Raw genomic sequence first — 26,799 nt, forward strand, 5'->3', positions numbered from 1 at the left:
TTATGGTTTCCTTTGCTGTGCAAAGCTTTTAAGTTTGATTAGGTCCCATTTGTTTACCTTTGCTTTTATTTCTTTTTTATTTCTTTTTCCTTATGAGACTGATCTAAGAAAATATTGCTACAGTTCATGTCTGAGGATATTTTGCCTATGTTCTCTTCTAGGAGTTTTATGGTGTCACGTGCTCTATTTAGGTCTTTAAACCATTTGAGTTTATTTTTGTGTATAGTGTGAGGGAGTGTTTACATGAAACTGTCCAACTTTCTCATTTTTCTCAATTTTTCATTATTGTTTATTTAACACCTTAACAATCAATTGCTTTACAAGCATTATTCTTAACATAGTTTATTACACAAACTATTATTATTTATTCAGAGGAGATTAAAAATGTTAAGGTGTTTCGATCGTTTCATGTCTTTATCTATTAATGCTAAGCCTAGGCTTATGTTCAGAGAATATAAAAAGTATTTTCTGTACTATCTGTATAATTTCTCATTTTTATTATTGATACAAAATGGAATTATGTCTGTATCCAACAAAATTGTGTCTATAAAGTTTACATAACATTTCAGATAAATTGTCAAATGTCTTAATGATTAGCATTCATCACCTCATAGAAGTTAAGACATACCTGATTTGATGTAACAAAAATTGTTCATGATGCAGTTTCTTTGGTACTGAGACTCATTTTTCCTTATGGTTGGTGTTCTTGTTATCTTCCATGGACATTTCAAGATCCAGTCTCCACTCTGATCTATTTGTGTTGCCTCAACAGCTTTCTTTCCTTCTGGCTTCTGATGTGTTGCCCAATGGAATGCACCTTACTAGGGATTGATTATATACTACTTAGTATCTCTCAGTTCAGACTCAGTTGTCTGTCTGTTCCCCAACCAGAAATCACAGGTTCTGTCAGATAATCCTCTTCACCTCTTCAAACCTCTCTTCTGCTCCCTCCCCTTTTCCTTTTTCTCACATTCTCTCTCATTCTCTCTCTCTCTCTCCTATTTTCTCTCTGTCTCTCTCTGTTTCTCTTTCCCTAGTAAAGTGATCTTATTTGTTACCTAGACAAAATTGACTGTAAATGTTTTCAAAAATATTAAACATACTTTCCCACATTTCCATGAAAAAAAGAGGAAATTAATCAAATTTTACTCAGAATAAAGAGTTGACAAAATTCCTCTATATCATAAATGTTCTTTTTTTTCTTTTTTCTTTTTTCTTTTTTTTTTTTTTTGCAGTACGCAGGCCTCTCACTGCTGTGGCCTCTCCCTTTGCGGAGCACAGTCTCCGAATGCACAGGCTCAGCGGCCATGGCTCACAGGCCTAGCCACTCCGCAGCATGTGAGATCCTCCTGGACCGGGGCACAAACCCATGTCCCCTGCATCGGCAGGTGGACTCTCAACCACTGCGTCACCAGGGAAGCCCAAATATTATTTTTTATTATTTGGGATTGTAAAAGATCTGTTCAGTTTGCTAAAATTGTCAAAGAATACTTAAAGAAGAAAAGATGTAAATATATATACTTAATTAATTTGCTCCTACTTACTGTAATGATCTTAGTAAGTCACTGTGAAGATGACTTTCTCTACCCATAATGTATGACTGTATAATAATTGCCAATTTACAGCAAAACTATCATTATAAATATAATGATATAAGAATCACAAGGCACTGATAATATTTTGATGTATCATACTAGAAAATAGAATATTCTATGTTACTTGCATCTCATGCTTTGTTTACCAGATATAACTCTAAACTAATAAATGTTGACAGTCTTTATGGTAGAAAATGTGTTCATTTAGATTCTAGCATACAGAGAACTTAATGTAAAAGGTATATTTAAGCAGTGTAAGTTGTTGGATACTTTCAAATTGATTAAAAACAAAGAACAAATGCAAAAAAGAAAAATATCATGTGTCATTTGATTGAATAAGCAAAAAGGAATTATACCTCAATTTAAATCAAATCCTATTTGAGATATAAAAATTTCAAATTTTCTTTCTTAGCTGAATTTATTCTTTGTAGTTCTATAGTACTCATATTAACAATTACCTTGAAATTCAGACCCTGAGACTTATGATTCATGCCTTTTATTAGCTACTGGAAATGTAGATTTATATGTAAAATAATGTCTAGATTGAATTTTAACATGAAATATAATTTTGAGTAGTGCTCTATAAGCACAGGCTTAGGAAAAACTAAAGGATTTTTAGAAATTGGAAAAACCAAAGTCCCTGTTAAGATTACCAATATAACTTCAACAACAAACTAAATTTTTATTAACCATTGTCAAACCTTGCCCCAATCATCATTATTACTATAAATCTCTCTTAATTATGGTACATTGGAAATTGGCTGCTGGCTAGTGCCTCCTTCTAATCCTTTTTTTTTTTACCATAAAAATAGTTTAAAATCAATTCTTTACATTACTTAATCCTTCAGACTTAATTAAATTCTGAAATACCATTATCTGATTTGTATTATGTTATAACAGTGCTATCCCATGGGTTACATTGCTGCTGACTATTTTTCCAAAACTATTTTTTATGGATACTTTGAGCTTAATTGCATTGTCAAAAATTGGTTATATCTTATTTTAACACAAATTTGACAAGTGTGATTTTTCTTCACCAATAATGTAACAAAGTAAAAAATGAGAGAGAGCCTTCACAGCCACCACAACATTGCCCAGGGGGCATAACAAGTAGAATATCAAAGCCATAGAAATGCAAAGTGTGAATCAGGGAATTGTTTCATCATCAGCTAAATAACTGGCATAGAGAGTTAAAATTTATTGTTCTAATTATATTGTTTACACTGAAGACTTTTTTAATATTTTGCATGATCCATAGTTAGTATCAATGACATTTTAGGCTCTTCCCTTTCTTCCAAGACTGCTTTATTTCCAGTGTAAAAAGGTGTTAAGCATCTAATTCGGCAGGTCTCAACTATCTAATTCTCTTCTGTTTACAGTAATGTTGAAAATTTTAAATTTACATTTTATATCACATCTTGAAAATTTTTATTAAATATATCCACATGCATATAGTATTTCATTTAAGTAGTTCTTTTATTTACTATCTAGATTATATTCTCCTAAAATTAGCTCTGGCTATTTGCAATGGTCTATAAATTTTTGTAATCAGCATTAAAAATATACTGAAATATTCTCAAGTCATTTGCCATAGAAAAAAGCTAAAATGAAGAAACAGAACAAAAATCTAACTAAGAAATAGAATATACATTTGTTAAACAGAGACTATTTAAGCTGTCTTTGAAGTGATTAAAGTAGCACATGAAAGTGTTTAAAGTAGAAATATTAGAATGTGTTGATATACTATTAGTACTAATATACTATATAATATTGATATACTATATCAATCTATCCATTGATATACTTTTCCCCCTAAATCTTAAATTAACCTGGTTATAAATATTTAGTTTCCTTTCTTAAATAGATATAGTCATGTTTTTATTTAATTTCAAAAGGAATCATATTTCTTATTCAAGTGTCCTTTGGGAGACCTTTTTGTAATGTCATATTTTTTTTAAATGTGTGTGTTCCAAATTCAGAGACGTTAGCACAATACCAAAAAAAAAAAAAATTCCAAACTAGAGATGTAGTGAAAAATAATAACTGAGAGCTGGAAAAAGCCTTAGTGGTCATGTAGCCTACCACCCTCATTTTACAGCCTGAGATTGGAGAACAGCAAGAGTACCTGATGCTCATCAGATCAGGAGAACAAATTAATCATAAATCTAGGACTTGAACTCACATCTCCTAGGGACCTGACACCTAGAACAAGCCCTCCTTCCACTCTACTAGTCAATGATAGTAGTATTTATAGTTATGTATGACTAAATTTATTCTATACATTCTTCTGTCTTTGAATTATATTTTTAATTAGATACCTTAATCACATTATTTTAATATAAATTTGTAATTTAAATTTAACTACAAGAAGCATGAAAGATAGATTGTGTGTTAAAAATAGATTGTGTGTTAAAAGCATAAAAGATAGATTGTGCATATTAGTTTTCAAGAAGGTCATAATTTGAAAATACAGATTTGAGTAAATCAAATATAATCCATGTTAAGGATACAATATGCTAAAGTTCTAAGATTCACCAGTAGATCTCCTTGGTTAGTAGTTGTAAGTGGACAGTGGCAAATTTTGGAAACTGTCAAGTCATTCTGTTTATCATTCTCTGCTGAGTCAGTTAGGGGACAAACCAATTTCTATTAATTATAAGTAAAATTAATTTTCTATTAATTATACATAAAATTTTTCAATTTGATACATTTAGGGCAACATATTAAATTTCTTGACATATTTTATGTTCCCTGTGTTTGCATCCCAAATTATTCCAGTCTAGTATCCCACTTTTTGCAATTCCTTTTCAATGTATAAGTACTAATTGCTCCTTTTTTCTTCTTTAAAAGAAAGTCAGCTTTATTAATTTATAATTTGCATACCAGCTCTTTAATGCAGGAAATTTAATGTATATATTAATGGATGAACAGATAAATGGAAAGACATACTTGTGCACATAAGGTAATACTGTATAAATAATTTACTTATTTTTTTATTCTTTCTACATATAAGAATCTTTCTGCCATTAGAGTTTTATCATTCATAATGGCTGCATGTTATTCCAGTGTATGCATTTACCTAACTTATTCAATTATTTCCTTTTTTTCTGTACTTTTATATTATTTCTAGTTTGAGCAATTGTAAGAAAGTGTTGAATATCTTTGACCCTATGTTGAGGGCAGCATTTTGCATTGTTTTCTTAAAGAAATTCCCAGAAGTAGACATTTGGGTTCAAAGGAATGGCTCATTTAATATTGTTGCTAAATTATGGGAAATGATTATATCAAGCTATTATTGATACTTTATTTGCCTTAAAGTTGATCTATATTTAGTTTAACATTTAATTTAATTAGAAGATAATATTCAATAATTAATTGTTCATTTCTTGGTTACTTATATAGCTGACAGTTTATGAGCTCTTTGAGTTTGTTTATTCACATTTTTCTTTAACATATTGAAAACCCTATTAAGGATCAAGAGATATTTTTAATGTGTGTAAGATGTTGTTTTTCTTTCCTTTACATGTTGTTTGATAACCCCAACTTTTATATCAATCAATGTTATGATCTCTATAATGTCTGTGGGTTTTATAATCATAATTATTTTAAATTTTTGATATTGGTTATTTGTGTCTTATTTTTTTGATCAATTTCTCCAGAGGTATGTTAATTCATCTATCTTTTAAGTAACCTACTGTAAAAATTTGAATCCTTGAGTGAAATTTTTTAACATACTTTTAAGAATTTAACTCAAATTTGGAATATTTCCCTTCTATTTTCTTTAGATCAAATTTCCTGTTCTTTACATTTTTGAGATAGTTGCATAGTTCGCTGATTTTCAGAATTTTTGTCTTTTAATATATAACTGTGTAACTATAAAATTCCCTTCAAGTACTGATTTACTTAAATTTAATGTTTTGATATGTTGTATTTTCATTATCATTTTTTATTAAAAAAATAAATTTCATTAACACAGCCTTCTATCATCTCTAGTATAGTATTTAACTCACAATGTTCTAATTATTTACATATGTCTATATTTCATTCTATATTATAAGTATCTTGAGGACAGTACTATATAGATATGCTAGTCCAAACTAGAATCTGTCACATGGAAAATGGGGTGAGACTGGGGGGTCACTCCTTACCCCTTGATTTAGGGTTCCAAATGAAGGACCATCCTTTAAGACAGCCATGTCCGAACTTACAGAATATCCTCTTCACTACACCTCCCACCCTGAGAAAAGAAAATGATTTACATATTTGATGTGTTTTGAGATAGAACTTAAAATGTATGTCTCAGTTCTTTCTCTTTTCTACTTTTACACTTCTCCTGTCGACAGAGAACATATATTCTCACCTCACTGGTATCTTAAAGTTAGGGGTAGACCACTTTGGACAGTTAAACTGTCAAGCTTTTGCTATACCTGGATGCGTAAGTCTTCCTATATTAGTGACAAATGTTCACAAATTCATGTGCCTAATGTAAAATACACGTTCTCCAGTCAATCTTTATTAGTAATAAAGTTGATATTTTGACCCCATCTGTCTAGACTCAGGGAAGAAAAAGAGGATCATTATTTAATATTAGTCCTATCCAATCATAGTATCCAATGCATCAGGCATGAATGTTGAAAAATAGTGAATAGGATTATAGAAATAAAACTTGGAGGATGAATTTAGACTCAGGTTTAGTAACCATATGCTACATGGAATTCTAATATTTTTCAGGTCACTGTAAATCACAGAAGGTTTGTACAAAGTTGAGTGACTATTTTGGTTTAAGAGTACAGCTTTTTAGGTTGTTAGTATGTTGGATGCTGCAGTTGTTACTAAATTATATAGGTACAATTCTTACCTAGACATATACGGATGTGGCAAGAGTTGGGTTCTAAGCAAAAATTAGTTTTCCATTTTCATTGCAGGCAGATAACAAATAAACTTCAACAAAAAAATTCTGTTTTATTGTGTTTCTCATTCACTGTGCAAAATAGAGTCTGAGTATTATTATTTTCCAAATTTGTTGTGTATGCAGTCAATAATGTATTAATCTTATGTAAGTTACATTATAAATTGCTCCTTTATTTTATACATAAACCCTTTATTTATACATAAATTTAAAGTAAATTTATATAAATTGCTCCTTTATCTATATCACACATGAAAGACTAACTTAAAATTTTAGGTTATGAAAGAACCACAACCAAGGAAACTACATCCACGAACCTACTTTAAGAAACTCTTATGTATCACCATCAATGTGATACATATGAGTATATATCACATTCTCTCTGGCTGAGGCTAAGCAGAGTAAGAAATTTGGGAGAAGGAATTTTGAACCATATGTGCTATGGGCAACTAAAGACACAAGATAATTAATTTTGACATCAATTCCCTTGGTCTGTACTTGGGAATTTAAATTTCAAAGAAATTTTTATTTTATCTTTACCATCTCCCTAGGAACTTCATAATGGGAGACAGTCATTTTAAAACGTGGTAAATTCTAATGCCATTTAATCTTATGGCAATCCTCATGATGTACTATGTTCCACATATATGTTGAACCAAATTTGGGGTGAGAAATGGAATAGACTTGAGTATAGAATAACTTTGGAGTTAGTTTATTATTGCTCCTTACTGATTGGTGGCAAAATCGTTTGAAAGCAAAATTTTTATTGCCATCAGCAGTCCCAGAAGGAGCCCCAGAAGAGAAAAGCAGGGCTTTCATTTATTTTCCTGCAGCTAGAAGTCAAGTCTATCTAATTCAGCTGGGGATATCTTTAAATAAATGCATCCATTTAATTCAAATTTTCTCCTAAAAGTTACTTTTTTATAAGTAATAAAGCTGATAACTTGTTATCTATCAATTAGATTCCTTTCTCTTTCTCAGAAATTAGGTTAAGAAAATGGGAGTCATGTAGTTATTGACTCTGTTTGATACACAAACATTTGCCTCATCTCAACTTTAAGGAAGTTGTTGAATCACAAATTAAACACTTGAACATAGACTGAAGATTCCCAGATAAAATGTATTTAATGAGAAGACCATGAAAAAAAAACATGGGGTGACACTCATATTTTTGATGTTTGGAATTTGAAAAGCATTGGCTTTTCTACTCCTCAAATCTCCAAATTAATGGACTCCTACTCAATTTTGAGAATGCCTCTGTTAGCACAGTTGTACTTCATTTTACCTATATTTTCTCATTGATTAATTATTTCCTGAGGTTTTCCTATTTATTTTTCTCTTTCTTTTGTGATAAAGAAACAAGCATATATTCTGACTTTTCCTAGTTTCTTTTGCTATATCTTCAGGTATTTTAAGCATTTGATCTCCCTTCCAAGCTATTTAAGATAAGCAATTTATTGCATGTTTTACATAGCACAGCAAGGGTCATCAGATTTCCACCTTCAATATCTATTTGTAAGACACATATTTTAGGATTTTGCTATAGCAGTACCTCAGTACCTCCAATATCAGATTTCTTGTTACATGAAGGAAATGCCATTGTAACAAAAATATTTCAAATATGACTTAAATAAAATGGAGATTTATTTTTCTCTTGCATGACTATCCATAGGACAGAAATTCAGAGCTTGCCCTACTATCTTCAACATATGGCAGTCATCTCTGTATACTAAGCATAAGCTCTAGAACACTTCACCGTATCTAGAAAAAGAGAAAGAAAGAGGTATCTAATAGTTTTCTTTTAGAGATTGTGAAGAGATTTGGCATAATTTCTGGTCATAAGCCTGTGGCCAGAACTTGGTCACATGGCCAAAATTAACCATGAGCAGTGCTGAGGCATGCTGTTTCTAGGGAAGCTACCATCTTCCCAGAAAAAACTTGAGGAAAGACGAAGAAAATAGATAATGAGTGGATAATTGGCTGTCTCTGCACATGCTGGAACTCATTTATTTTGAGTTTGTCTTTATACTTCCTTGTTTACAAATGTGATTGTATAAGCATCTTAAAAATTGAATGACAAATAAATACAAATTAACACTATTTATTATGAACAGAAATTCAAAGAAAACCATTTTGAGTTGATATCTTTAGTTATGTATTGGAGCTTGGTGAAAATATTAGTCTTTCTGTAATCAACACAAGTTAATATTATGTAGTCTAATTATTAAAAAATTCAGTTAATAAATATATTTCATTGTTTTCCCCCACCTTTTTGTAAATATTAAATATTTTGCTTCCCTGGACAAATAGTCACACATCTTTTTTTTTTTTTTTTTTTTTTTTTTTTTTTGCGGTATGCGGGCCTCTCACTGTTGTGGCCTCCCCCGTTGCGGAGCACAGGCTCCGGACGCGCAGGCTCCGGACGCGCAGGCTCAGCGGCCATGGCTCACGGGCCCAGCCGCTCCGCGGCATATGGGATCCTCCCAGACCGGGGCACGAACCCGTATCCCCTGCATCGGCAGGCGGACTCTCAACCACTTGCGCCACCAGGGAGGCCCAGTCACACATCTTTAAATTTTCTCCATATCTTAGTTGACAAACATTGTGACCTCTTTTATTATCAGTACTCCTTTGCAACAGACTTTTTGAAGTTTGTGAACTCTTGACTATAAGGTATACCTACTACTGACAATTTCTCATGTGATGCTTATGCCTCTGTTCTGGGGACCACAGTTTGACAACCACTGACACATAGAATACAATTTCTTCAAAGTTCTACTGGTTGTTACTTTCTCTGTGACTTTTTCCGTAGTCAACTGGCTTCCTCTACATGTTAACCTAACTCTTATAATATGACAATTTTTCTCTCTCCAAAAGAGGTGCTGATATACCTCCTTTGAAGTAAAATTAATTGTAGAGTTTAATAAACAATGAGTTCTAGTACATCTAGGGTCATTTTGTTTGATGTTGCCCATGAAAAAGATTATTTGACATTTTATGATTACTTATTCTTGCAAGCTTATTCTTACTTATTCTTACAAAAAGTGTTTCATTAATTTTGATATAAAAGTAAATTGATTGTTATACCACAACCAAATCATCAGATAGAGTTCTACAAGTAAAAGAAACTGTTAGATGGTTAGTGCTAAAGGGAGCTATGGGAAGAATACAGGAATTGGCACACAAAATCAAGAGGCTTGGAGAACCAAATTTGGATATAGGAAAGAGCCAGCCCATCAGAAGGGTAGATAAAAAAGAGCCATCAGAAAAACCTCATAGCAAGTACACTCATTTCATAACACTGACGCCCTGGAGGGATTAAAGAAGCCTATTGTTTATCAGTCTTTATGTCTCTCTACTTGGATTGAGTAAGAGTGTGGGTAGAAGTGGAAGATGTTTACAAACATACTACCAAAATAAGAGGAAAGAATGAAGCTAAAAATGGTCCAACCACATCGATTATAATGCAAAATGAATTAATTCTAGAGAGTAAATTAGGATAGCTTTAGGGAGGAGGAATGACTTTAGGGCAAACAAAACAAACAAGCAAATAAACAATACTCAAGTTTCCACTACAGTCCATTCTTATGGCTGCTGAACAAATTAACAATCTTTTCCAGCACATATACTTCTGCAATATTCCCGTGTGATACAAGGCACTTATGCCATGTAAAACAAAAAAACATATCCTTTTTATAAAAGAAGACAACCTAAAAATGATGTAACTTTGGGATGCTAGTTCCAGGGCTGTCATGTGACAGGATAATGTGGATACTCCTACAGGTCTTCTCATCTAATAGTAATAATAGGTGTAATAAAAATAACCATTATTTACTGACTATTAAAAATTTACCAAGAAATTTTATAGCACTTATTTTTTATTGTAATAATTCTGAATACTATTTTATAGATATAGACTCTGAGATGCAGAAAGTCTCTTCTCAAAATAACTCATTCAAAGTCACATAATTAGTAAGTGGCACGGAAAACATGAGGTAAATTTAATTACTACAATACAGCATATATACACAACAGGATGTGTGGAGAGGTATAGGAGAAGAGAGAGAATAAGTTAAATTTCATGACTAGATAAGTGGCACAGCAAGGTAGTAAATATTAAGTAAATGAGCTAAGACTATACTCTCATGTCTGCAACTGACCATCTAAATATAGCCGATACAGTATTTGTCATATCCTTCATCCACTCCATATCTTCTTTGTCCAGAAAGTGAGAAGATTGAAATGTTTTTGTCTAATACAGTAACCCAAACATTCATTCTTAATGAATCTGAGCCCAAGTTTGTGCTACCTGAGTAGGTTTGAAGAAGCTTCTGATGATTGTTTTCATTGAGTCTTATTATAAAGTGAAACCTAGAGGATGCCTAAATATTCATCCATATCCTTTCTACCCCCAACTCTATAGACATAGCTCTGATAATCAATCACTATAATATAAAGTATAACCCAGTTTTTTGACCCAGGTATCTTGTGGCATATAGCCACTCCAAATAGCCTGGTGATAGCCTTGTCATCTAATCCAATGGAACATACCATAATTTTTTATCTGGTAGAAATGTTCCACTTATAAACATTAAATTCTATAATTGACTCAGAGTGACTAGGACAGTTTTTAAAAAAAGAAAAAAGCGGGTGTATTTGAAATATTTGGGACACCCTGCCCTCCATATTATTCAGTGGTTTATGGAATCATTCTTCAGGACAGCATTTGAAACTCACTAAGAGTTGTCTTCCATTCAACACTGTTACTAAAACACTGGGTCATCCAGTGTTTTCAAAAGCATCTGCTTCTGGGTGATGAGATGCATGATAAGGCCATCACATAGATCACAAACGTATTAATCTATTGGCTTACATTTCGTCACTGTGAATGAGGTTCATGTTTCAATGTTTTGTTGGGTGTAGCATCATAAAGATATATGAGACTGTCAATAAATACATGAATGGCAATACTTGCAAAAGCAAAACGTCTGGCAAAAGCAAACCCAGATTTCTGCTCATTACCAAATTGCTTGCTGGACTTACTGACATATGATGCCATGCTTAGATTTAGAGATATGAGCAATGGTATCTGAAGAAAATTATTAGGGAACATTTTCAAGGAGGCCATTATTAAACATTTCCTTATTAACACCCTCATTTTTACAAATGACATTTAGAAAGTTATAAATTTTACTGGCATTGCAATGCAATAACCCTCAAAATTAAACCCTAAATACATTTTTCAGGAATTTTGATATTTATTATGTCTGTAAGACAAGAGATTACTTTAACAAATTCAGAGTTATATCTCAACCTCTCCAGTACGACAGTCTGCTTCATCAAAGCATCCAAGCCAAGAAAGCAATAGAAAGAGTGTACAAGAGGGAAGTCAACACTTTGTAACCTAATCAAAGAAGTGACATCCTATCACTGTTGTTTTCTATTCTTTAAAAGTGAGTCACTAAGTCCAATTCATTCAAATGGAAGAAGTTACACAAGAGTGTGAATATTAGAAGGCAGGGTTATTGTGGTCCATCTTAGAAGCCTGTCTACCACACAAACTGTGCTTCAATCAATAAGGCTAAAGAAACGTGGTCCAGTACATCAAACCGCCTGCTAGAGTTACTATAAAACCTTTAAAATGCCTTAATATAGTAGACGCATATGAAGTTATCTCAATCTGCATAGCCATATTAATTAAAAATATATGCATAATGCATTTTAAACTAGCCTTTACAGTCATTCACACTTTCTATCCCCCCAAAAAATATAGGATAGAGGAAGTAATTATTATCTATGTATTTTCAGTAGGAGACACTGAAGTCCAAGAATTGACTACGGTTTTAAGCTGAGTGATGTACAGAACAACAGAGACAAGCTAAAAAAAATAATAAAACAATTTTTCAGTATCATTACTTGATTATAACCAAATTAATCATGACTAACAGAAACATTAATCAAGCCACATGTAAAACAAATTATATGCTAGAGAGATTTACAAATGAGTCAAGCTTAGCCTAGCTTTTCAAAATTCAAATCCTTATTAAAAGATCTTTATCCCAATAGATTTAAGTAAAAGACAAGTAGGACAATAAGTACTTCCTTTATCCTAGAAAGAGTTGAGGGTTAATGGAGGATGGGAGCTATAATTTATTAATTTTAACAATATAGGCAAATTAAAATGCTTACTCTTACTTTTTTGGAAATAAATCATATAACCATGCAAAATAAATTTTCCTAGAATTTGTGACAGGAAAATATACCTGTTCTTCCTCAAATATTTTCCTATAGCTTTACCAATATTTTACTCCAAGAAATAGAGAAATATAAAACTTACCTATATAATTTTGTCTTTGGGAATAACAATCTAGGAAATAGTGGTAAATACATGTAAAGTACTTGAAACATCAATTTCTTTTCTAATCGACTTATTTATCACATTCTTAGATTTAAGAAACAATTTTAGATAATATAGATTAATAATTCCTAATAAAAAATTAAAAGCCATTACTTTTAAATAACAGGGATTTTGGTGTTCTGTCATTTTAGATACTGTTTAAAGGTATGTATTATTTCTTATGCAGTAACCTCTTTTCATAGGAGAGATGTTACTACTTATTATTCTGTTTATTCTGAAATTTTTAACCAGATCCCAGGTTGTGAATTATTTTCCTGCCTGGACCACTTTCCTCTTTTTATAGAAAACTAAATCTGTATGTGTGTGTGTGTGTAATACCCCAATATCCCACAGGTTAGAAATGCATTTAGGAAATAAGGTGAGGAAAAACTCAGTCAACTCAAACATACTCTTCATATATGAAAAACATTGTGGCTTTTAGAGATAAGTCTGATCCTCTCTGACTTGATGAAGAAATTGGGCCTTTAAAAACATTACAAAGGGATAGTAATCTTCTAAAGTTTTCTCCAATAAAATCACTTTCAGTTCTTACTCTCCAAAAGGCACATTGCCAGAGGTTGCTGCTCTGTAGAGCCTATCAGAGACCAATTTTCCCCTGATAGTATCTGATACTGGTTGCAGATAAGGAAGAACAGATACTATATAAAGAAATTCATGACATAGGAAAAAATGAGGAAACTCACATGAGAAATCCATATATTTTCCTGCTTCATCTTTCCCAAGTTCAAAAGAAAAAATCATCACTTAGTTTGGGTATCTATCATTTAATTTTCTAAAATATGAATTAACTCCTTGAAATATCTACAGGATAATAATTTAGTTGAAATATTTGTTTTCAGTGTTAAAGTGAGCTTGTATGATAGTACTTGCATGTACCAAAATATATCCTACTTAAATAAACTGTATTAGTGAATAGAGTTTTGTCTTTAAAATCCAGAAAAGTTTTCATTGTAATAGTGTGTACATACACCTTCCCTATGAGCAGTCACCTTTCAACAAGTAACACATTGATTTTTATAATAATTATAAATTATTAACAAGTCATAAATCGTTTTTTAAACCTTTCTGAAAATTTGTTGCTTTAAGGAGAAAAAACAGGAAGAATTTTCCAAAATATATTTAGGTTATTGATTAAGAGATCATAAATCATGTTAATAACATGAAGCCTATATTAATATTGTATCTGTGTTTAAGCGTGTATATGTTTATACACACAAATGAATATATATGTATACACATACACAATCCCTGTTTACAAGAAGAGCTGTGCGTTTTTTTGTTTGTTTGTTTGTTTGTTTTTCGGTACGGGGGTCTCTCACTGTTGTGGCCTCTCCCATTGCAGAGCACAGGCTCTGGACGCGCAGGCTCAGCGGCCATGGCTCACGGGCCCAGCCGCTCCGCGGCATGTGGGATTCTCCCGGACCGGGGCACGAACCCATGTCCCTTGCATCAGCAGGTGGACTCCCAACCACTGCGCCACCAGGGAAGCCCCGAGCTGTGCGTTTTGAAACTGAAAAGTTTTTAGCTCAATTATATTTTCATTAAATGAATATATTTATAATTAAATTCCATATATTTGCATTTTTCAAAGTGTAGATTCATGCTCAGATAAACACAAAATTAATTTTATTAACAATAATATAAAAGCAAATTCATGATTTTGTTACTGGCTTTTTCATTCATAAATATTAGTCAAATACAAAAATACTTACACTCCTGCTCCCAAGCAAGGATTTACCACGTGTATACAGTGATTAATTTTTTGACGTTACACAATAGATTCCAAGGAAAGTATTAAATTGGTATTTAAAGTAGATACTAAATAAAATTTTATTTGAATTTTATATGCATCTTTCACTTTGCAGTGACCTAAAGCTAAAACTTTGTATATGTGTGTATTTCTTAGTTGCATGATTATACCTTTGACTCAATTCTGACTTTTAGTCAATATTTAATTTTGATAATATTAAACTTGAAAAAATCATGGAGAAACACAAAAGTAGAAAAAATATTCCACCACATTTAATTGAGTATTATAAAACTGCCTGAACTATTACTATCATAAAACTGAACTTATCTCTTAATGCTATTCTTATTTTTTGAATACGAGATTATTATATTTATTTAATAATCTTAAATTAATTGAATGAATTTTGATATTTATTGAAATAATATTTTTCTTTTTATTATATGCACTATTGTATATATTTATTATAATACAGTAAATTAGCTTCAATGCAATTTATATCAAAATTACAATGGCATTTTTCACAGAAATAGAACAAAAATATCCTAAAATTTGTATGAAGCCATAAGATACTCCAAATAGCCAAAGCAATCTTGAGAAAGAAGGACAAAGCTGGAGGCATCATGGGTCCTGATTTCAAACTATATTACAAAGCTATAGTAATTAAAATCTTATAATACTGGCACAAAAACAGATGCATAGGTAAATGGAACAGAATAGACAGCTTAGAATTAAGCCCACACATGTGTGGTTAATTAACTTACAACAAAGGAGCCAAGAATACACAATGGAGAAAGGACAGTCTCTTCAATAAACAGTATTGAGAAACTGGGCAGCCACATAGAGAAGAATGAAACTGGACTATCTTACACCATACACAAAAATTATCTTACACCATACACAAAAATTAACTTAAAATAGATTTAATAGGGCTTCCCTGGTGGCGCAGTGGTTGAGAGTCCGCCTGCCGATGCAGGGGACACGGGTTCGTGCCCCAGTCCAGGAGGATCCCACATGCCACGGAGCGGCTGGGCCCGTAGCCATGGCTGCTGAGCCTGCACGTCCGGAGCCTGTGCTTCGCAACGGGAGAGGCTACAACAGTGAGAGGCCTGCGTATCACCAAAAAAAAAAAAAAAAAAAGATTAAATACTTGAATGTAAATCTGAAACCATAATACTCCTAGAAGAAAACATAGGTGGTAAGCTCCTTGACATTTATCTTAGAGATGATTTTTACACCAAAGCAAAAGCAGTAAAAGCAAAAATAAACAAGTGGAACTACATCAAACTAAAAGCTTTTGCACAGCAAAGGAAACCATTCACAAAATGAAAAGACAACCTACTGAATGGGAGAAAATATTTTCAAATCATATATCTGGTAAGGACTTAATATCCAAAATATGTAAAGAATCCATACAACTCAACAGTAAACAAACAAATAAACAACAAAAAAAGATTTGAAAATGGGCAGAAGATCTGAATAGGCATGTTTCTAAAGAAGACATACTGATGGCCAACAGATTCATGAAAAGATGCTCTAAATCATTTATCATCAGGGAAATTCAAGTCAAGAACCATAATAGATATCATCTCACACCAGTTAGAATGGCTCTTTTCAAAGAAATTAGAATTAGCATGTGTTGGTGAGGATGTGGAGAAAAGAGAACACGTCTACTTTTGATGAGAATATAAATTGGTGCAGCCACTATGGAAAATAGTATGGAGGTTCCTCAAAAAATTAAAAATAAAACTACCATATGATCCAGTAATTCCACTTCTGGTTATTTATCTGAAGAAAACAAAAACACTAATTTGGAAAGGTATATGCACCCCTAAATTCCATTGCAGGATTATTCATAATAGCCAGGATATGGAAACAACCTAAGTGTCCATCAATAGATGAATAAATAAAGAAATTGTGGTGTATATACACAATGGAATATTATTCAGTCATAAAAAATAATGAAATCTTGTCATTTGCAACAACATGGGTGGACTTTATGGATTATGCTAAGTGAAATGTCATACAGAGAAAGATGAATATTTTATGATATTTCTTTTATGTGGAATCTAAAATATAAAATGAAATAAAATAAAACAAGCTCATAGATACAGAGCATAGATTGGTAGTTACCAGAGGCAGGGGGGTGGGAGGGGGAGAAACTGGTAAACTGTTTTTATTTTTGTTTTTGTTTGTTTTGTTTTTTGCTTAAATAAACTTAATTTAGAAATAAATAAATTGTATTAACAGAGTTCATACTATAAACCAAAGAGTTAGTATCAATACATGCAAGATCTTGGGGTATAATTAATATAAGATATTTAAGATTAAATAGTATTATATTTTATTAAATTAATTTTGAAAATCTATAAGACTATTCCTCGGTCTTATTGTACCACTACATGCTCTATATCCTTTGCTTCTCTCTAGGCTATCTTTTTTTAGAGTTTGCCTTTGGAGCTTTTATCTGTCATTGTCTCTAGAGGAAACAGATCACACTAAAATTAGAATAATTCAAAGAAATGTTAACAAAAAAACTATTTAGAAAATTGTGGGAGGGTGTCTGAGAACCACAGGTTGTTATCATATTGAGAATTGAAGACCTTAGAGGAAAGAGGGATTATCAGAAACCAAAGAGGATCACCCATTTAAAAATGACATAGCCAACAATGAGACTTACAGGGAAGAATCTAGGGCATTAAGTATACTGATCTCACTCTGAGCACTCTCTTCAGTTGCATTCTGGGGCTACCTACTGACTGAAATCAACCAGAAGCCTGAGACAATGAGTCAGATGATATAGTTCATACAGATCAGTCACTGTGGCAGAAAGGATAGATCTAGAAATTGTTGGGAAATTTTGCTATCTCACATTTCATTGGAAATTTATAGATAGAAATGTATGTTTCTGAAAATGGTGGTATCAAAGCAAAAATTGCACCAAAATTAAACATGCAGTAGGTGGGAGAAACCAGAATACAGTCTGAACTGAACTCCCCTGAAACAATGGGAGGGAGATATTTTTTAAGAGCTGGAGTGGTTGGGATCATAGGTGATCTGTGTTTGCTAACTGACCTTATCCAAAAGAAAAGTAAGCTTTCTCTAATCTTCATGACCGTGTGAAAGGATGTCAATCTAAAATGGAGCTAGAGGATATGAAATGGAGAATCTCAGGTATGCACCTTCAGAAGAAGGAAACCTAAGAACTGAGAGACAGATTTCCAGTAAATGCCTGATTTACAGAAGACTGAGACCAATACACATCCACCAAGAACCTCTCCCCATCCTCAAGCCAGTGAACTTACTGCTTGCAATCTGGCTGGATTCCCCCTCTTTGCATCCCTTGCCCATGAACACTGTTCACCTCAAACCCTCAATGGACTTTCCTGTAGCCTACTACAGCATGTATTTCCTGAATTGCTGTTTTTCTGCTGTTCCCGAATAAACTTAATTTCTGGTAATTGGCGCTTGCCTCAGTTTACCTCTTATTTAGGTTGACAATAGGGTCAGGTGTCTAGAGGTTGAAGGGGACCTGTCTAATGTTCAACCAAGCTGAGAGAAAGTTTAGGCCTTATTCGTCAATGGCCTCTATTTCTTCAATCGTTACTTTTATTTAAGTTCAGGGAATTTACAAGTATGAACAATTCACTGGGAACCTTTCTGATTTTTCCTGAGCAGGCTCAGTCTTATGACTGTGCACAACCTTCCAAACTACCAGGGATAAGTGAGATTTTAGCCAGGCCTCGGGATATCCCTTATGCTGGATCTCCCTGTTAAATTTTTGGCCAGTCTGCCTTTGTGTTGCTTGCCCCAGCTAGTACTATGAACTCTAGCTAGCCCATATTAGCCTTTCCTAACTATTTGCCACTGAAGTCTCTATTATTTTTGACAGTGCCCTGGACATGGACGTTTCCACACTCCACTCCAAATAAAATTAGCCCATCTGGCTGTACAACAGGGCTGCTGGTGCTTAAGGCCTGTCCTACATGTTGGGGGCACAGAAGCAGTCCCTAGCTGAAATGCCATAGACTCCTAATCTTAGCAAGATTTAGTAGGTTTTCTTAAATAAATCATGCTTCTCGATTTGTTAAATCTTGAAATGTTTGTTTTGACAACTTTATCCTGTCTTATCACTGCTTTGGGGGGATAAGACTAACATTAATCAAGCCCCCTCCCTCAGCCTTCTGGAAATCTTACCCTCATTCACTTTCTACAGTATTTTCCCAGACTTTTCTTACCTCTAGTTGTACAGAGTATTCCTTATCCCTGAGGTGAGAAAGGCCATTCCTGGGGGTGCTTAAAAAAAGGATAACATTCTTTAATTAGGACTGTAATATTGTGATTTATAATAAGAAATATAACTGTAGCTGGTTAGTCAGAAACAGATGTAACAGCCTAGGTTTATGACTAGCATCTGAAGTAGAGGGTGGTCTTGTGAGGTAGAGCCCTTAACCCGTGGAATGTGTTGCTATCTCCAGGTTAGTAGTGTCAGAATTGAGTTGAATTATAAGACACCGAGCTGGTGTCCATTGAATTGCTTGCTTGTTAGTAGTGTAGGGAAAAACCCCCTCCACACATTGGAATTGGATGCAGAACCCAAAATAAGGACATTTCACTCCATACCATACTGCCTTATTTCAGAAAAGATATAATATCACCTAACTGATCTCCCTGATTGATCCAACTTAAAACCAATGTTCCACTACACTGCCATCACAGAATCTGACTGAAATGTAATGTGACTATGACACACAAATACTTGCTTAAACATATGACAGGAACCCTAACACCTCTTCAAAATTATAATCTTCTGCCTTATCTAAACCCATCCTACCTCTCTGCCTCATCTTTACTACCCCCTACTTGCACTTTATCTTTCAATAACATGGAACTTCATGTAGTTTTGTGGTACATACCATACTGCTGTGTGTCTCTGCAAATTGGAGTGTATTTAATTATTAAATTACAAATGTATGGATTACATTTCCCTAATATTTATCTAATTATTATTCAGTTGCCATTTCAGAGTATACACGTTTTTTCAGGGTATACAACCAGACACACAATGAATATTCTCCCATTGCATAATGGAAAAATTGCTTTGTGCTGTTCAAAATATGTCATCTCTTAAATGTACACACATTTTACTTTAGTAGCGATAGTAGTAGCCATGAGTACACACACACACACACACACACACACACACACCTTTTACATTTCTGTTGCAAAATACTCTGGAATATTTTTACAAACATTGGTCGATGAGTAAACAAACATGCTATTTAAGGATGAGAGTTTTAGCTCTTACTTTTAGCCTAATATTTATATTTTATTTATTTTCTTATTGTATTATCTAGAATATCTAATAAAATCTTGAATATTTCACTGTTAGTGTATGTCCTTAATTTTGACTTTAATGGGTATGTTTATATGTTATTAATTTGGATTTAATTGGTAAAATATTACAGGTAGGCCCAAGGAGCTAAGAGAGGGAGAAGGGCTAACCAACCCAGCCTCAAGCATGGGTGTTCTGACAATGGAACGTGTGTACTCTGAAAAAAATTCAAGAAGTACATCTATCAAAAACAAGCATATTTCTAAAGTAGATATAAATATTTTCCTATTCTTAGTGTGTTCCAAAACATTTAAAAGATGTTACTCCTTAATACATAGTTTTTAAACTTGTAGCATGCCTTTTTTTTTTTTAAGAAGATGTTGGGGGTAGGAGTTTACTAATTAATTAATTTATTTTTGCTGTGTTGGGTCTTCGTTTCTGTGCGAGGGCTTTCTCTAGTTGTGGCAAGCGGGGGCCACTCTTCATCGCGGTGCACGGGCCTCTCACTATCGCGGCCTCTCTAGTTGCAGAGCACAGGCTCCAGACGCGGAGGCTCAGTAGTTTTGGCTCATGGGCCTAGTTGCTCCACGGCATGTGGATCCTCCCAGACCAGGGCTCGAACCTGTGTCCCTTGAATTAGCAGGCAGATTCTCAACCACTGCACCACCAGGGAAGCCCTGTAGCATGTCTTGACATAGGTTATTTTTATATTATGTTTTTTTTTTTTTTACCAGCAAGTCTTATTCATCACACCAACCCCCTAAGATTTTAATAACAATTTAAAAAAAATCTTACAAATGTACACACTCCCAAGAAGAATAGCACTGGCACTTTTTCACTAGGTCTTTAGTTTCAGTCTCATGATGTTCTTCCCTCTGATATCCATCTGTTAGAGCAGAGTCCAGGATTATTGCTACCCTACCCACATACACAGTAAATTCAATGCTTGAACAGCTTTCTAATATTGTTGATTGTCTTCTCTATTTATGTTTTATTACACTCCAAGAAATTGGATTGGAATGAAGAGCTAAAAGTCTGTAGTGACATATGATATTTTAAAAATGAAGCTTTGTTGGGCCTATTTCTTATATTATTCTTTTTTTTAGATGCTCACAAAATTGTCCATGTAAAGAACTGGTGGTGGGACTTCCCTGGTGCTCCATTGGTAAAGAATCCGCCTTCCAATGAAGGGGATGTGGGCTCAATCCCTGGTTGGGGAGCTAAGATTCCACATGCTGCTGGGGAACTAAGCCTGTGTGCCACAACTACTGAGCTCACGCACCTCAGTGAGAGAGCCCACGTGCCACAAACTACAGACCCCACATGCTCTGGATCCCATGTGCCACAACTAGAGAGAAACCCAGTGCCACAATGAAGAGCCCATGCACCATGACAAAAGATCCTGCACACCTCAGTGAAGACCCCATGTGCCGCAACTAAGGAAACTAAGACCCGATGCAGAGAAAAGAAAAAAAAAAAGAACTGGTGGTTTTAGAAGTTGAACTGCCAGGGAAAGAGTGTTCCTGTCTATGCAAGAGTGTAAGAGGTTGACATATTCATTTATTTTAAACTTGAAAACTGTTTGTACTTGGTCAAGACTAAAGAAGATTAAAAAATAATTCTGAGCATAGTTTTCATGTTTTAGAACAATCCAAGCATGGTAACAATGAACAGTACAACAAATAGACTCTAATCTATGGCACTAAGTTCAATAACATATTAGGACATAAACAGTTAAGAAGCAAAATCAATTCCTTCTGTCTCCAAATTGTACTTGTTGTTAATATGTGCCTGTTTTTGTGTTAAAAGCTGTGGAAACGTGAAGTTCTCTGCCCATAGTGCATTTTTTTGCTTTCCTTTCCTTTTCTTTTCTTTTCCCTTCTTTCCTCCCTCCCTTTCTTTCTTTCTTGATGGGGGAGGGAGGAGGAAAGAAGTAAACAAAATACACAAATGTTTTTAATTGTAATAGTTGTGCATAACAGGAAACTGTAATAGAGGATGAGGCGGCAGTTATATCAGATGGAGGGGTCTGAGAAATTTGCTCTGAGAATGAGCTTTTGAAGGTGGGGCCTGTTTTACGAGGGAAGAACATGTATGAAAAGGAAGTGGTACAATATTATTGAGAAAAAGAACAACTCTAGGTGTGGCTTTTATGCTTCCGTCTATCACAACAATTATGACTACATCTTTTCCAGATGGACATGAAATTTGCTGTTACTCCTTGGTTATATTATGCCCACTTTATTCCAGAGCTCATGATAGTACATTCAATTGATTTCTGAATAATAGTTAATTATGAGAATGACTAGGTTCTTTTTTCTCTTTTTATTTAAAGTGAACTCTAAATGCCACAAATATTTTTACTAAACATGTAACCTCACCAGTCTTCTGTGATAGTTTTCCTTTTTGCAAAACATATTATACATGCTTTCACATTTTATACATGCCATAGCCCACGATGGATATGCCCTGTGGGAATAGAGTATGAAAACAAAGAGCTTAAACTGAAACTTCAAAGAAAAAAGATTTATTTTCTCATATGGTAGTGTTTGGTAGAGAAGATGAGGAATAAAGGAAAATGGCAGGCAACTTCAGAGAAAAGAGGTTTTTCTGCTTGGGTGAATACAAGATAATTCTTCTTATTTGCTTCAATAACTTAGGACATCATCTTGGTAAAGGGCAGATCTTGGAAAGTGAACAAGAAAAGCACACCAAATAGAGCACATTACATTATATATTTCATAGACAACTAACTTACCCAATGGAAATCCAGGACATCTGGGCCAATAAAGTGAAATTTTGAAACAGAATTTTCAGTAAATAGGAGTAGAAAAACAAATGAGAAGAATGGAAAAATTAGAGATATATTAAGTATGTTCTGGTTTCATTTGCAATTGATACATTTTCAATTGGATATATTTGTTTTAGGGTATGTTTATTCAATTAAATGGATTTATAATATTTTATATTAAAGTGTAAGACATGCTGTGGATACTTTCCAAGCACATGAATTTCAGCTGGCACTAGATTTAGGAGGAACCTGTGTAAGAGAAAAAGGTTTTTTAGAATCCTCTTCCTTATCTAGCCCATATTAGCTGATCAAATTGAACATTCTCAATACCAGACTCTGGACACTTGTTTTTTAAAGGCTTACTTCATTGCAGGCACAGGCGTAAGTAAAAATACCACATTGCCATCTTCCCTAAACTCCCACATTTTATCCCAGGGCAAGTCATACTCTTGGTTTGGGTATTCAACATGATGGTGGAGATGCCTGATTATGGTTAGTAATATGTGACTTCTCTTAGATCATAAATTGATCCTTACTTGACAGCTCTCTTCCTTTGCTTCTTCAAAGGGAGAAACCAAAGTGTTGAGTAGGATGTGACATGCCATCTTAACAAGCAGGATGTTCAGACTGAGAACTTGTGAGAGAGAAAATCAGTGAAAACTATCAGAATTAATATGGGAGCCCAGCATGTTAGCATGTTATACAATCAATATACAAAATCCATAGTTTCTCCAATTAATCAGAAAGAGCAAGATAAAAGATCTCATGGGTAAATACTTTGTTCAGGTATAGCAAAAAAACAAAAACAAAACCACATCTATGAATAAAGTTACCAAGATATGTGTAAAATCTCTATGAAGAAAGTGATGACAGTTTATTTAAGAATACAGAGAAGCTCTAAAATATGCAGAGATGACATGTTAATGAATGAACAGGCTCAGCGTCATGAAGATTTCAGTTCTCTCTAAATCTGCTAATGGAACTATAATAAGTAACCATAATATAATAGTAATAATAACTGAGTAGAAAGAATAATAATATAGTAGCACAAAAAAGACATACATATGGTAACTTAATGTATGATGAAGTTATTCTAAATCAATGGATAGAGGATAGATTTTAATGGTATTATAAAAAATAAATATTTATAAAAATATATATCTATCTATATAGTATAAAGAAATCAGAGAGGAAAATTTCAAAACATTTTTTCCTTAGACTTTAAAATTTTCATACATAAGACTACAACATGAAAAGAAAAGTAACATACCTGGAAAATAATTACCATATATGTACATGTATATGTATGTACATATATATTACATATCATGTCATGAATTAACTTCAAGTAGTATGTAAGGAAATTATACAAACATTAAGAGAGTAAGGGCCATCACATAAGTTTGGTTAGGCTGAACCTTGTATAAGCATGATTACTGAGAGGCAAAAGAATTCCACTAGAATTCCAGTCTACACTGTGCTCAACAAACCCTGCCATAATGGGGTTGTATCTAGTTGGAGGAAGACTTCTTTCTATTTTCAACAAAGTGCTCAGTGGCTTATAGTGGTCCTGATGAAGAAAAAGGATATCAACAGACAATTCGTAGAAGAAATACAAAATGTTCAAGCTGCATATGCAAAGATTTTCACTGTGCTTGTAATCTAATTAAAATTACTTTGCATTACCTGTAATGCTAAGTAAGACGAGAAAAAAATATGACTACAATAAGTTAAACGATTTAAAATATCCAAAGTTGGTATGGGTAAAAAGAAATGAGTGCCCTCTTTACAATGTTAAAGTATAAATAAGTATAGAATTTTGGAAGATATCTATTAACTTACAAAATATATATGAGCTCAGCAATTCCACTTCTAGATATTTATTTTACAAATGCAGATATATATAAAGATTCATGAACAAATATTTTAGTTGCAGCAATGTTTCTAAAATTAAAATAGAAAAATAACTGTTTTCATCAATGTAATAAAGGATAAGCAATTATTTTAAAATCATTTCATACAATAATACACATATAACATGTGAACAAATGTTAATAAATTTAACATTTATTAACATTATAATATCATACAGAGTATCATTATAATATCTTACAGAGTATTTTCACAGACCTAAAATTCTCTGTGCTCCACCTGTTAATGTCTTTGCACCCAACCTTCAACAACCACTGATCTTTTTACTGTCTCCATAGTTTTGCCTTTTCTAGAATGTTATATAGTTGGAATCATACAGTATGTAGCCTCTTCAGATTGCCTTTTTCTTACTTAGAAATATGCATTTAAGGTTCCTTTCTGCCTTTTCATGGCTCGATAGTTCATTTCTTACTAGCACAGAGTAACATTCCATTGTCTGGATGTAACATAGTTTATTTATCTATTAGCCCCTCAAGGACATCTTGATTGCATCCAAGTTTAGCCAATTATGAATAAAGCTGCTCTAAACATACCTGTGGAGATTTATGTGTGGATATAAGTTTTCAGCTCCTTTGGATAAATACCACGAGCATGAACTGTATAGTATGGTAAGAGTATATTTAGTTTTGTAAGAGACTGCCAAAATGTCTTCCAAAGTAGCTGTAGCATTCACATTAGCAATGTCTGAGTTCTTATTGCTTCACATCCAAGCCAGGATTTGATGTCAGTGTTCTGAATTTTGGCCACTCTAACAGGTGTGTAGTGGTATCTTATTGTTATTTTGATTTGCATTTTCCTGAAGGCATACAACGTGGAGTATCTTTTCAAATGCTTATTTTCCAATTGGTGAGGTGTCTCTTAAGGTCTTTGGCCTATTTTTTTAATTGGATTGTTTAGGTTCCTATCATTGAGTTTTAAGAATTCTTTGTATATTTTGCATAACAGTTCTTTATCAGATGTCTCTTTCACAAATTTTCTCCCAGAGTTTGACTTGTTTTCTCATTCTCTTGATATGGTCTTTTAAAGAGCAAAATTTTAAATTTTAATGAAGTACAGTTTATCAGTTATTTCTTTCATGGATTGTGTCTTTGGTGTTGAATCTAAAAGGTCATCTTCATACTGAAGGTCATCTAAGTTTTATGCTATGTTACCTTCTAGGACTTTTAGAGTTTTGTGTCTTACACATAGGTCTATGCTCTATTTTGGGTTAATTTTTGTGAAAAGCGTATGCTCTCTGTCTAGATTCATTTTTTTTCATGTCCTGTTGTTCCAGTGCCATTTGTTGAAGAGAATTTTCTCTATTTTATTGCCTTTGCTCCTTTGTCAAAGATCAATTAATTATATTTATGGAGGTTTATTTCTGAGCTCTCTATTTGTCTATTCTTCAGATATACTCTACTCTCTTGATTACTGTAGATTTATAGTAAGACATGAAGTGGGGTTTTCAGTCCTCCAACGTTGTTCTTCTCCTCCAGCATTATGTTGGCTATTCTGCATCTTTTGCCTCTCCATATAAACTCTATAATCAGTTGGTCAATATCCACAGAATAAGAGTTTGTAGTGTACAGACTGTAGTATATATTGATTGGAATTGCATTGAAGCTATAGTCAACATGTGAAGAAATGACATCTTGACAATATTGAGTCTTCTTTTCCATTAACATAGAATATCTGTCCACGTTCTAATGGGTTCTAATTTAAATTACATTGTACTTTTATTTTCAAATTCCACTTGTTCATTATTGGTATATAAGAAAGTAACTGACTTTGTATGTTAACTTTATATCTGTGAACAAAGACAGTTTTATTTCTTTCTTCTCAGTCTGTATATCTTTTATTTCATTCTCTTGTCTCATTGCATTAGCAAGGACTTCCAATACAATGTGTGTGATAAAGGAGTGGTGAAAGGATACATCCTTGCTCTGTACCTGATCTCAGTGGGAAAACTTTGAGTTTCTCTGTTAAATATGATGTTAGTTGTAGGTTCTTTGTGGATGGTCTTTATCAAGTTAAGAAATTTCTTTTCATAATTTACTAAGAGTTATATCATAAATGCCTGCTAAATTGAATAT

This window comes from Mesoplodon densirostris, chromosome 8, assembly GCF_025265405.1.
Source record: "Mesoplodon densirostris isolate mMesDen1 chromosome 8, mMesDen1 primary haplotype, whole genome shotgun sequence".
NCBI classification, from domain to species: Eukaryota; Metazoa; Chordata; class Mammalia; order Artiodactyla; family Ziphiidae; genus Mesoplodon; species Mesoplodon densirostris.